Source organism: Apium graveolens, chromosome 5 (assembly GCF_009905375.1).
Source record: "Apium graveolens cultivar Ventura chromosome 5, ASM990537v1, whole genome shotgun sequence".
NCBI classification, from domain to species: domain Eukaryota; kingdom Viridiplantae; phylum Streptophyta; class Magnoliopsida; order Apiales; family Apiaceae; genus Apium; species Apium graveolens.
This window is the reverse complement of record NC_133651.1, coordinates 32,308,150-32,320,651: the sequence shown is the minus strand read 5'-3', so window position 1 is coordinate 32,320,651 and position 12,502 is coordinate 32,308,150.

Genomic DNA, 12,502 nt, shown 5'->3' with positions numbered 1-12,502 from the left:
TTTTGCATAAATTAAACCTCTTATTCGTGCAAATACAGACACCAAAACACGAACCCAGATTCACTACAAGCATCAACTATTTCTATGCAAGCAAAAATTATAAATCCAAACAATAAACAATAACCTGTTCGATTCACCAAAACTCGACACAATAAAAGTAAATTGATTCAGATGTTTGGACACGCATGCATTCTAAGAACTTAGACTATAAATATTCGTTAAATAATCACGAAAGAAAAGAGAACGAAGAAAAGTTCGAAAACTTACAAGAAAGCAGGAGAAATAAGGCGGCTTCAAAGAGAAAAGCTCCCAAATTTGCCTTGGAGAAAAGTTACAGAGAGTTTTTGTGTTTGCAATTGCGTAAAGAAAAAAGAAATGACAGAGATGGAGTATTTATAGGCACAAATGAAGAAGTAACCCACTAGATTGCCACGCAATCCTGTCCTTCAAATGAAGACACGTGGCGCAATCCTGAGTGTCCAGAAAATAACCGCCGCAGTTAATGATTACATCGCTGTAATTATTTAACAGGCGCGGCTTTTGAGGAGAAAAAGGGGGAGGGGGGAACTGCAACGTTTCGTATATATACATATACTCACACATATATTCGTACAAGAAACTCAACCACCGCCTGACACTTCGGGAAAAGCGCTAAAGTACTACCCAGATGTCACATATGCACCCAGGCCTACCCAAACACAACCCCGGGGACTTCTACCCAACAACACCCCGGGGTTAGGGGCCACAAATCAAAGGAAAAATGATAAAAAAATTCCAAGTGCCAAGAACCAAAAGGCCTACCCAAACACAACCCCGGGGACTTGTACCCAACAACACCTCGGGGTTAGGGGCCACAAATCAAAGGGAAAATGAAAAAAAAAATCCAAGTATCAAGAACCTAAAGGCCTACCCAAACACAACCCCAGGGACTTGTACCCAATAACACCCCGGGGTTAGGGGCCACAAATCAAAGGAAAAATGAAAAAAAATTCCAAGTATCAAAAACCTAAAGGCCTACCCAAACACAACCCCGGGGACTTGTACCCAACAACACCCCGGGGTTAGAGGCCACAAATCAAAGAAAAAATGATAAAAAAAATCCAAGTATCAAGAACCTAAAGGCCTACCCAAACACAACCCCGAGGACTTGTACCCAACAACACCTCGGGGTTAGGGGCCACAAATCAAAGGAAAATGATAAAAAATTTCCAAGTGCCGAGAACCAAAAGGCCTACCCAAACACAACCCCGGGGACTTGTACCCAACAACTGAAGGGTTTTTAGCACATAAACACAGCGAAAACGTAAATTTAATCTTAAAAAAAAACCGAAACCCTCCGCAGGATCCATGCGAAAAAATAATATTTAATTCGTAGTTCAGTATGTTTACCTTAAGAAGCTTTACATTAATGGAAAGGTGGAGGTCTTTAATAGCGATTCAAGAACGATGAACGGAGATCCTTAGCAGCTGCTCCTCAAGTGTGAAGCACTCCACCGATATCCACCAAGAAAACGATGTAATGAAGGAGGAGGAGATGAAGAGAATTAGGATTTTGTAAATCTTTTTGGTTGAGGCAAAAATAGGGTCTATACTAGTATATTTATAGGCAAAATTTTCAGCTGAAAATTTCCCCATAAAATATAATTATTATTAACCCTTTATTATTCTCACTAATAATTAAAACACCTTTTAATTATTAATCCTAAGTACATCACACAACCTATACATACATATATACACCTACAACACATGTCACGAACAGTCAAAAAAACAAAGAACAAGCCCAGATTTTTGCATAAATTAAACCTCTTATTCGTGCAAATACAGACACCAAAACACGAACCCAGATTCACTACAAGCATCAACTATTTCTATGCAAGCAAAAATTATAAATCCAAACAATAAACAATAACCTGTTCGATTCACCAAAACTCGACACAATAAAAGTAAATTGATTCAGATGTTTGGACACACATGCATTCTAAGAACTTAGACTATAAATATTCGTTAAATATTCACAAAAGAAAAGAGAACGAAGAAAAGTTCGAAAACTTACAAGAAAGCAGGAGAAATAAGGCGGCTTCAAAGAGAAAAGCTCCCAAATTCGCCTTGGAGAAAAGTTACAGAGAGTTTTTGTGTTTGCAATTGCGTAAAGAAAAAAGAAATGACAGAGATGGAGTATTTATAGGCACAAATGAAGAAGTAACCCACTAGATTGCCACGCAATCCTGTCCTTCAAATGAAGACACGTGGCGCAATCCTGAGTGTCAAGAAAATAACCGCCGCAGTTAATGATTACATCGCTGTAATTATTTAACAGGCGCGGCTTTTGAGGAGAAAAAGGGGGAGGGGGGAACTGCAACGTTTCGTATATATACATATACTCACACATATATTCGTACAAGAAACTCAACCACCGCCTGACACTTCGGGAAAAGCGCTAAAGTACTACCCGAATGTCACATATGCACCCAGGCCTACCCAAACACAACCCCGGGGACTTCTACCCAACAACACCCCGGGGTTAGGGGCCACAAATCAAAAGAAAAATGATAAAAAAATTCCAAGTGCCAAGAACCAAAAGGCCTACCCAAACACAACCCCGGGGACTTGTACCCAACAACACCTCGGGGTTAGGGGCCACAAATCAAAGGGAAAATGAAAAAAAAAATCCAAGTATCAAGAACCTAAAGGCCTACCCAAACACAACCCCAGGGACTTGTACCCAATAACACCCCGGGGTTAGGGGCCACAAATCAAAGGAAAAATGAAAAAAAATTCCAAGTATCAAAAACCTAAAGGCCTACCCAAACACAACCCCGGGGACTTGTACCCAACAACACCCCGGGGTTAGAGGCCACAAATCAAAGAAAAAATGAAAAAAAAAATTCCAAGTATCAAGAACCTAAAGGCCTACCCAAACACAACCCCGAGGACTTGTACCCAACAACACCTCGGGGTTAGGGGCCACAAATCAAAGGAAAATGATAAAAAATTTCCAAGTGCCAAGAACCAAAAGGCCTACCCAAACACAACCCCGGGGACTTGTACCCAACAACTGAAGGGTTTTTAGCACATAAACGCAGCGAAAACGTAAATTTAATCTTAAAAAAACTGAAACCCTCCGCAGGATCCATGCAAAAAAATAATATTTAATTCGTAGTTCAGTATGTTTACCTTAAGAAGCTTTACATTAATGGAAAGGTGGAGGTCTTTAATAGTGATTCAAAAACGATGAACGGAGATCCTTAGCAGCTGCTCCTCAAGTGTGAAGCACTCCACCGGTATCCACCAAGAAAACGATGTAATGAAGGAGGAGGAGATAAAGAGAATTAGGATTTTGTAAATCTTTTTGGTTGAGGCAAAAATAGGGTCTATACTAGTATATTTATAGGCAAAATTTTCAGCTGAAAATTTTCCCATAAAATATTATTATTATTAACCCTTTATTATTCTCACTAATAATTAAAACACCTTTTAATTATTAATCCTTTTTCTAAACTCTTTAGAAATAATTCTCTCACTTGATTTAATTTCCAAAAATTAAATTCTTAATTAATAATATTAAGAACCTTTTCTTAATTAATTTATAATCAATTATGTTGTGAATATGTTGTGTACTTGATGATCTCTTAAACAAAACATCTAAGTAGATTTCACTTGGTGAAATAATGTAGCACTCGACGGATAAGAATTATAGTCCCGACGGATAACTCATTATAGTCCCGACGGATGATTAACTTATTATCCATCGAGTGAGTAGCTTATGTAATAATAAGTTTGTAGCACAGTGATGTATGCACCTTTTTATAGAATCTGTAGTAGCATATAAGTCATGTTGACTTTAACTAGATATGCAGAATAGGTTGATTAATTGTACATAAGTAATATCTTGTAATTCTGTATAAGTGAAATGAAGTCAAGTGCCAAAATAGCTACCGACGGATGATTAACAAAGCCTTCGACGAATGATCAAATGACTATCAACGGATGTTTAACATAGCAGTCGACCGATGATCAATTAAGTCATCGACGGATGATCTGAAAGTCGACGGATGATCATATCAAGAATTCAAACATCAGTTGAACAGTGAAAGCTGACACACAGCCGTCGAGTTGGATACAAACACATTGTGGAAGCCCATTAACTGGGTAATAGAGGATGAAAAGCAGCAAAGATTAAGACTGTTAGATTTTATATTTGTTCAGTCTTTTTGACTTTGTAATCTTGGTATTATATAAACCAAGAGAGTAGCAAATAGAAAAATAACTGAGATAGCTGAGAAACACAAAAACAGAGAAATCTTTGTAAGCATAATCTTTAGCATTTCCTGTATTCTCAGTAGTTCTATTTTGTAAGCAGCTGTGAGCATTTCTGCACACAAAGTCCTCTCGATATATTATATATATCTCTGGTGGAATTGTTTAAATCCACCAGAAAGTTTTTAAAGACTCTTGTTTTTAATTACTTGTGTTTTGATTCATTTAAGTTTATATTCCGCATTGTGCTAATCAAAACAAATATATCAATAATCGAGTTGAACATTTTTATTTCAGAGGGTTCAAGAATTCCATTCAACCCCCCTTCTGTAATTCTTGCTACATTGTTAAGAGACTAAAAATTGGTATCAGAGCAAGCTCTTAATCTACAAAGAGTTTAAAGATCAAAACAATTCAGCAAGATGAACAAGAAAGATGTTGGAGTCAAGATTCCTTTTCTTGATAAAGGTAATTACCATCATTGGAAGGTAAAGATGCATCTTCACATGATCTCTCAAGATGAGGCCTATGTGGACTGCATAGAAAGAGGCCCTCATGTTCCAATGAGAGCTACAACAGGAAATGAGCCATCTGTTCCAAAGCCAAGGCATGAATGGTCTAATCCTGACATTGAACAAGTCTGGAAAGATAAAAAGGCCATGAACATTCTGTTCAATAGTCTTGATGCAGACATGTTTGATAACATAATCAACTGCAAGACTGCCAAGGAAGTTTGGGACATAATACAGATAATCTGTGATGGTACTGAGCAAGTAAGAGAAAATAAAATGCAGCTCCTGATTCAGCAATATGAGCATTTTCACAATGAAGAAAGTGAGTCACTCACTGACATTTTTAGTAGATTCCAAAAAACTACTAAATGCTCTTAAGTTGCATGGAAGAGTCTATCAGACTAAAGACTCCAATATGAAATTTCTCAGATCTCTTCCAAAGGAATGGAAACCAATGACAATCTCATTGAGAAACTCACAAGATTATAAGGAGTTTACTTTAGAGAGACTGTATGGCATTCTGAAAACCTATGAGCTTGAGATAGAGCAGGATGAAAGAATGGAGAGAGGAAAGAAGAAAGGAGGATCCATTGCACTAGTTGCTGATCTGGAAAAGGAGAAAGAAGTGAAGATGGAAGCTGTGGAATCAACTTCAAAGGTCTGTGAAAGCAAGGGTAAGGGGCTAGCTGCAGAAAGTGAAGAATCATTGAGCCAAGATGACATGGAGGATATTGATGAGCACCTAGCATTCCTTTCAAGAAGATTTGCCAAGCTCAAGTTCAAAAAGAACTTTGGAGCAGCCAAGCCAAATAGAAACATGGTGGATAAGTCAAAATTCAAATGTTTCAAATGTGGCTTGGCAGGGCATTTTGCAAATGAGTAGTGGAAAGAAAGAATAGATCTCTTATTGAAGCTGCAAGGACAATGCTTGAAGAATCAAAATTACCAACATATTTCTGGGCTGAAGCTGTAAACACTGCATGCTACACTCAGAACATCTCTCTGATTAATCAAGCAAGATGCATGACACCTTATCAATTGTTCAAGAACAAGAAGCCAACTCTAACTTTCTTCATGTCTTTGGTTGTAAATGCTATATTCTGAGAAATCAAACTGATCAAAATGGGAAGTTTGATGCCAAAGCAGATGAAGGAATTTTTGCTGGATATGCTGTTGGTAAAGCATATAGAGTCTACAATCTAAGAACCAACATTGTTGTGGAATCTATACATGTTGTATTTGATGATAAAAAGATTGAAGGACTAAAAGATGGAGATTACCATGAGAGTCTCAAATTCGACAATGTTGAGATGGTTAGTGATGAAAGTGATGATGAGAGTGATTAAGAAACAGTGTCTAAGGATAATGCAGACAAATCTACCACCAATGAAGCACAAAACTCAACATCTGTCGAGTTGCAAAATGCTTCATCCGTCGGAAGGCAATCTGTGTTATCCGTCGGTAGACAACCTGCCTCATCCGTCGGTACTCAAGATTCACCATCCGTCGGGTTATCAAAAGAAGAAGGAAGTCAAGGCAGATCACCCATAGAAAGTACCCCTTTCTCAAATCACAAATCCACAAACTCAGGGGGAGTTTCTAGCAATCATAACTCAATCACACATCAAGACAACATTGAGGTCTCTTCATCTAGAGCTAATCTACCTCAACCAAGGAAATGGACAAAAGATCACCCCTTTGAACTGATTATTGGTGATGTTTCTTCTAGAGTTCAAACCAGGAGAGCAACTCAAGAAGAATGTCTATACAGCAGCTTTCTGTCAAAGGAAGAACCAAAGAAGGTAGAAGAAGCCTTGTTAGATCCTGATTGGATTTTAGCTATGCAGGAGGAGTTAAACCAATTTGAAAGGAATAAAGTATGGAAGCTGGTACCCAAACCTAAAGGAAAGAATCCAATAGACACCAAATGCGTATTCAGAAACAAGATGGATGAAAATGGCATAGTAGTAAGGAACAAAGCCAGATTGGTTGCTAAAGGCTATTGCCAGCAAGAAGGAATAGATTTTGATGAAACATTTGCTCCTGTTGCAAGACTTGAAGCCATCAGAATCTTCTTAGCCTATGCAGCCCATGCCAATTTCAAGGTCTATCAAATGGATGTCAAAAATGCCTTTCTGAATGGAGATTTAAAGGAAGAAGTGTATGTTAGTCAACCTCCTGGCTTTGAAGATCCAAATTTTCCAGAGTATGTCTATTATCTACTGAAAGCACTTTATGGACTGAAGCAAGCACCTAGAGCCTGGTATGACACTTTATCAAAGTTCCTTTTGGAAAATCACTTCACAAGAGGTACTGTAGATAAAACTTTATTTTTTAAAAATGTTAATGGCTCTAGCATACTTGTTCAAATTTATGTAGATGATATTATATTTGGCTCTACAGATGAGAAATTTTATAAAAAGTTTGCCAAACTGATGCAAAGTAAGTATGAAATGAGTATGATGGGAGAACTAACTTACTTTCTTGGTTTACAAGTTAAGCAAGTTAGTGATGGAATATTTATTAGTCAAACTAAATATATTTTTGATCTTTTAAAGAAGTTTGATCTAATGGATTGCACATCTGCAAAAACTCCCATGGCCACTGCAACTAAGCTTGAACTAAAAACTACTGAAAAGTCTGTGGATATTTCAAGTTATAGAGGCATGGTTGGCTCACTTCTGTACTTAACAGCTAGTAGGCCAGATATAATGTTTGCTACATATTTATGTGCTAGATTTCAGGCTGATCCTAGAGAGTCTCACTTAATAGCTATTAAGAGAATTTTCAGATATCTCAAGGGAACACCAAAACTTGGCATTTGGTATCCTAGAGATTCTGGTTTTGATCTAACTGATTATTCAGATGCAGACTATGCAGGTTGCAGAATTGACAGAAAAAGCACAACAGGAACTTGTCAATTTCTAGGAAACAAGCTTGTGTCCTGGTTCAGTAAAAAGCAAAATTCAGTTTATACCTCTACAGCTGAAGCTGAATATATTGCTGCTGGAAGTTGCTGTGCACAGATTTTATGGATGAAAAATCAATTGCTAGACTATGGTTTGCAAGTTGAGAGGATTCCTATTTTCTGTGATAACACAAGTGCAATTGCCATCACTGAAATTCAGTGCAACATTCAAGGACAAAGCACATAGATATCAAGTACCATTTCATAAGGGAACATGTAATGAATGGTACTGTAAAGTTACATTTTGTTCCTAGTGAGAAGCAACTTATAGATATATTTACCAAGCCACTGGATGAATCCACCTTTTCTAGGTTGGTAAGTGAGTTAGGTATGCTTAATTACTCTTGAATCTATCTGAGTTATTTTGCAAGTTGAAAAGTAGCCAGAAATTTAACTGATTTTTAGTCATGGATGAAATTTTGGCTAAGTCAAAATTTGTATCTCGACGGATGGCCATTATCCATCAAGTTAAGTCATCCGTCGATATACAATGTGCAAATAAAAATCAATTATTTTTCTGGAATCTTTTAAAACTCGACGGATAACAGTTTATCCTCATCCGTCGAAGTGTCTAAATCTTAACTGTTAATTCCCTGAACATTATCCATCGAGTATACTTACAGTTTGTAAGCATTACACGACGGATAATGAGTGGAATTTTTACAGTTTATTTTTAAAACGGCTAATTTAGACAATTTCTATTGGGTAATTTACTTCTCTTTATTATTTTTATCCGTTGTTTTTGAGCAAAGTATAAAAGCTTATTTCATTCTAATCATTTTCTTTTATCATTCTCAAATTCAACTGTGTTTATTTCATTCTCTCTCAAGCAAAAATCCTCTTTCTCTTCAAGCTTTCCTTCTCTAACAATGGCACCTGTAGTAAAGATTATGTCTCAGACTGGGTTCATTTATGAGAAGAACAACTTCACTGCTTTGGTCAACAAGGGCATTCAACAATCAGAAGACTATCACAAGATGATGGACTTCGTGAAGAAGTGCAAGTTAAGTTTTTCCATGCTTGAATAACCCACAATCTTTTGTGAAGTTGTAGAAGAGATGCGGACCTCTGCAATTTACAACTCTACTGACAAAACCATCACTCTGACCATCAAAGGTAATGAATTCTGTATCAATAGTGATGTGATAAAAGCATGTTTCAAGATTCCTGATGATAATGTAACTTTACCACACACTGACACTGATTTGATCAATATGCTTAATTCCATGCATTATGCACTTCCTACTAATAAGCTAAGTGATATTAGGAGATTAGGTCTTAGGAAGGAATGGAGTTTTATGTGTGATGTTGTAACTAAAGTTTTCTCTGGAAAAATCAGTAATTTTGATTTTGTGAACATTTCCATGCTTAACATGCTAAACATGCTAGTTACAGACTAATTTTACAATTTCAGTGACCTTGTCATATATGAGTTAGGTTTTAAACTAGGTGAGTTAGCCAAAAGGGGAAAGAACATATATTATGCTAGATTTTTTATGCTATTGGCTAACCATCTTTGTCAAAAAATTGCACTTGAGAACCCAAAAAACAAATTAGCTTGTTGGGTTCAAAAGAGAAGAATCATTGCAGATTTGAACAGAGCCAACCACCATAGGGATGTGCCAATGTTCTATTTCCCTGTAATGCTGACACCTCAGGTAAGTGAGGTAAGTTCATCCATACCCTCAACTATTCCAATCTCCTCTATTTCTTTGACTTCAGGCATAGCTATGACAACTGTGACAATGACCAAACAGTTGCCTACCAAAGCTGCCAAATCAACTGTAATTTCCAAATCCAAATCAAAGAAAACCCCCTCTGGTATCTCTCAAAAGGTACCAGTTGAAAAATCTACCAAAGCCAAAGAGGGGAGTGTGAAGGAGGGTCAGATATGTGAGGGAAGGGGTGAACATCAAAGAAACCCCAAGGATAAGGTTGGAGAGTTGAGTGAATCCCAGCCTAGCCACACTGCAGTTTCCCAACAAACTGCAGTGCTTAAAAAGGACAAAAGCTCACTTCTAGCTGCATCCTCCCAAAAGGATGTGGCTATTGAAAAAAGCTCTCATCCAAGAGCACAGGCCAAAAGGGTTAGGGACACAAGCTCACCCCAAACTTACACTAGAAAGAAGAAATCCAAAACTACTGGGGATGCACAGGGCACACACACAGTGCAAACTGGTGCTAAAGACACAGTCCCATGCAAGATCACCTAGACTCTCTACATCTAATGAAGATCCAGCACTTAAGACAGAATCTCAGTGTGGATGAATTAAAAAGAGATATAGCTGACTTGAAGACCTATAACTCTGAGAAGCTGGATTCAGTAATGCCATATGGTAGCATGCAAGATCTACTACTAAGATTAAGGAGAGAATCAGAATCTGAAAAGAAGCTAGCCAAGCTGGAAAACAGAGTTCAAGTTATTGAAGATTCAGTGGCTATTCTTCTTCAAAATCAACAGACTCAGACAAATCTTCTCATGCAACTGGTTAAAGCACAAGGCCTAACTCCTCAACTTGATGATAAAAAAAAGGGGGAGAGAGAATCAAGTAAGGGGGAGAAAGGACCAATAGAGGGGGAGAAACTTCAAGTACAAATCAGCAAAGTAATTGTACCTTCAATTACTATCTCCAAGCCACCAGTTGCAGATGGTATAGATCTAATTGAAGCAGCAGTAGCAAATTTGTAAGTTGCTGAAAAAGGAAAGTTGAGTTTAATCAACTGGGAAAAGATTGATGAGGAAATTCAGAGAAAGTTTAAACTAGTTGAGGAGCCAGTTAAGTCATCCATCCATCACTCTCATGTCAAGCCAATCAGTGTGAATGAGATGAGCATGAACTATCTGGAGAAAGGACAATCTTCCTGCATCAAATCACAAAAGGCTGAAATAATTCTCAAACCAAGGGCAAATTATCCAAAGTCATCTTTGAAGAATCCCTTGGACACTGTGTATGAGACACCCAAGCCTGATGAAAAGAAGCTTCTGTCAAGATCCATTGTCTTCTATAAAGATCCAGCTGATTCAGCTTCAAAAAGGAGAATTGCTAAGATATTCAGAAATGGAAAGGAAATTTGTGTGGTAGCTGGACATCCACAGTTTGCTCAAGCAAAAAAAGAAGAAAACGCCAGATTAAAGCAGGAAAAGAGGCAAGCTGCTCTAGATGCAAAGAAGTCTAAACAAAAGAAAGAACATATTGCTATCTTGGCCAAGCTACAGGCTGTGAATTCTTCTCAACAAATTCTTTCTCAACCATCTAAAGCTGCTGAATCAAAGAAGAAGATTGAAGAACAGAAGAAATCCCCAAGAAAAAATTGGCTAGAAGAACTAAAAGGAAACTGGATGTTATTGACAAGGAATTGGAAGATCAATTTCCTAAGAAATCCACACCAGCTAAAACTCAAGCATCAAAGCCCTCTATGGTATTTGAAGACATAAGGGTGGTGGACCCCTACAGGAACATATATGGAGAGCCTATTGTGCCAAAAGATGAGCCAATAGAGTGGGATAAATTACCAATTCCTGACTTCAACTTGCCAATCCCTACCAAGCCAAAAAGGACAAAATCAAGGACAGTCAAGAAAGTGAAGCTGCCACCTCTCAAATCCAAGTTAGTAGTTAAAGCTCAACCCAAGGTCAATAGGGGAGACTACTTGTTCTTGTGTGACATCAAAGAATTCTCAGATCTAAACCTTTATCTGGAGGAACTGGATGAAGTAAGGGCAATTGATGCATACAGAAACCTATCTGAAAGGTTGGTATTCAAGTACAAAGGAGGAAGGGAGATTCAGTGGCCTCTTCACAGGATACTTCAAGAAATCCAAGCTGTGTTGATCAAAGTCTATTCATCCTTCAAGAAAAACTTTGGGTTCAATGTAACTGCAAGAAGACTAGTATTGAAGAAGATTGAAGAGCTGAGGAGTGTTAGAGCTAAAGATGCACTCCCAAAGACTCTAATCATCCCATACACAGGGAGAAGAGTGCATCTAAGGCCCTACTGGCTGATGGAATTCATGGATGACAAGGGTGTGAGAAGATTCTTCAGACTAGAAGACCAATTGAGCATCTTTAGCAATGAGACTCTCTTGGAGATGCAAGAAATGCTAGATCTCTCAGAATCTGATGAACTAGAATTCCACAGGCAGCTCCAGAATCAAATTGAAGAAAATAACAGAAAGCTTGGAAGAAGATCCAGACCTTCAAGAAACTAGAAAAACCTGTTCAGGCTAGAGGAGCATCTTGAACTGACTGTGAGCCAAACCTTGTACATTTTGTTTAATTGAAGCACTTTCAGTTTTATCTACTTATCTTTAAAGATATATGTTTAGAATGTTTTGTTATCATCAAGTATCTCTTAATTTATGGCTACAATTCCAGTAGACATAAATTGGGGGAGATTGTTATGAATATGTTGTGTACTTGATGATCACTTAAACAAAACATCTAAGTAGATTTCACTTGTGAAATAAGAGCACTCGACGGATAAGAATTATAGTCCCGACGGATAACTCATTATAGTCCCGATGGATGATTAACTTATTATCCATCGATTGAGTAGCTTATGTAATAATAAGTTTGTAGCACAGTGATGTATGCACCTTTGTATAGAATCTGTAGTAGCATATAAGTCATGTTGACTTTAACTAGATATGCAGAATAGGTTGATTAATTGTACATAAGTAATGTCTTGTAATTCTGTATAAGTGAAATGAAGTCAAGTGCCAAAATAGCTACCGACGGATGATTAACAAAGCCTTCGAAGGA